Below are 2,457 nucleotides of genomic sequence, written 5' to 3'. Positions count from 1 at the left end.
TTGATATTGTCATCATTATTGTTATTATTACTATAGCTATCATTATCATGATCACTATTACTACCATAATTGCTATAATCATTTTCATTATTATTATCATTGTCTTATTATTATGATCGTTATTATTATCGATATTATTATTATCTTATCCTTGTTTTTATCAATAACACAATAATGATAATAATAATGATAATGATAATTGTTATCATTAATATCACTATCATCATCATCATTATTATCATTATCATACCATTACTATCTTCATAATGGTACTTGTTCATCTACCTATTCATAATCAGTATTATTGTTCTCTTCAATATTATTATCATCATTATCATTGATATTAGTATCTTTGCTATTACCAGTATAATTATCATCATCAATGTTCATTATCATTATCATCATTATCATCATTATCATCATTATTGATACCATCATCATTCTTAACATTATCATTATCATTATGCTTATCATTATATCATCATCACTATGACTATCAATATTGAATTATCATCAGTTTCATTATCATTATCATCATTATCATTGTTTTTATTATCATCATCTTACTTTTGCCATCCAATATATGTTTCAAATTACTGAAATTTAAATACATAATACTCTCTCTCTCTCTCTCTCTCTCTCTCTCTCTCTCTCTCTCTCTCTCTCTCTCTATATATATATATATATTATATATATATTATATAAAATATATATATAATATTATTTATGTGTGTGGTGTGTGAGTGTTGTGTGTGTGTGTGTGTGTTGTGTATGTGTCTGTGTGTGTGTGTGTGTGTGTCGTGTGGTGTGGTGTGTGTGTATGTTCTATATATAATATATATATATATATATATATATATAGAATATATATATGTTATATATATATATACGTATTGTATATGTGTGTATATTCATTATGTCTGTACTACTAAATATACCATACTAATATATATACACATATACTATATATATATATATATATTATTTAATATAAATTTATATGTATTTTATATACATTATATAAATACATATATATATATATATATATATATATATATATAGATATTATATATATATATATATTTATATATATATTTATATACACGTATGTATGTATGTATGTATGTATATCATCAGATTGGGATAGAAATCGTAGGGAAAGTTTCGCTGAAGATAAACACACACACAGGAACACACACACACAATACACACAAACACACACAAACACAAAGACAAACAAAAACACAAACAAACATACCCACACATTCGAATCACTTTAGTACCTAATCATAACAAACCATCTAAAAAAAATGAGAGAGAGAGGAACGAACACACGCATCACAAACAAAAACAAAAACAAAACAAAAACACAAACAAACAAAACAAATCACAAACAAACAGACAGACAAACACACGCATTCTCTAACACGCCCGCATATCCTGTGTTTCTAACGCTGGCTCTAATAACGAAGAATTTCCGAGAACAAAAGGTCAAGATGCCATTTGACCTCGCCGGATGTGACGTCACAATTCAGTTTTTTTTTTCTATTTGATTATTTTTCATTTGGTTTGTAATTGTTGTTATTGTTATTGTTATTTTCATTATCATTAGCATTTTTGTTATCGTTACTATCATTATCATTATTTTTATCATCATTATTATCAGTATCATTTTCATCATTATCATCAGTTTCATTATCATCATCAACATTATTAATATTGTTATCATTACCAGCATTAGCATTGTTATTAACATTACTATTATCATTATTACTGGTATCATTATCATTGCTATTATCATTATTACGATCATTATTATTGTTTTATCCATATCATTATCATAATTATTATCATCACTATTATCATCAATATCATAATTATCATTACCATCATCAGTATCATTAATATCATTACTATCATCATTATTGTCATTACTTGATATACACGTTTCCATATCTATATATTATTTTCACACGTCTAAGTCATAATAAAGTGATTAGATGAACAAGTAATTGTTTCAATAATAATTAAGTATCATTAACGATCTAATCATGAGTGACGATTTAGATTAATTAATCCATCCATGCATATTGATGAACGCATTATCGCTGCAATCTGGAAATCTGGTCTTATATGATTTGCCTTTTAACTCTAGCCATAATTATTGTGTGTGTGTGTGTGTGTGTGTGTGTGTGTGTGTGAATATTTTATATTTATATATATATTTATATATATATATATATATATATATTTATATATATTATATATATACATATATTTTATATATTTATATATATATATATCTATATAATACATTTTTTTATTTATATATAGTTATATATTTTATATATATATATTTATTTTTGTATATATAATATATATTTATATATTATATATATTTATATATATATATGTATATATATATATTTATATTATATATTATAATATAAAGATAGA

The sequence above is a fragment of the Penaeus japonicus genome, unplaced genomic scaffold, assembly GCF_977035675.1.
Source record: "Penaeus japonicus unplaced genomic scaffold, GWHDUDI00000001_assembly GWHDUDI00000024, whole genome shotgun sequence".
NCBI lineage: Eukaryota > Metazoa > Arthropoda > Malacostraca > Decapoda > Penaeidae > Penaeus > Penaeus japonicus.
Note: the sequence above shows the minus strand (reverse complement) of the source record.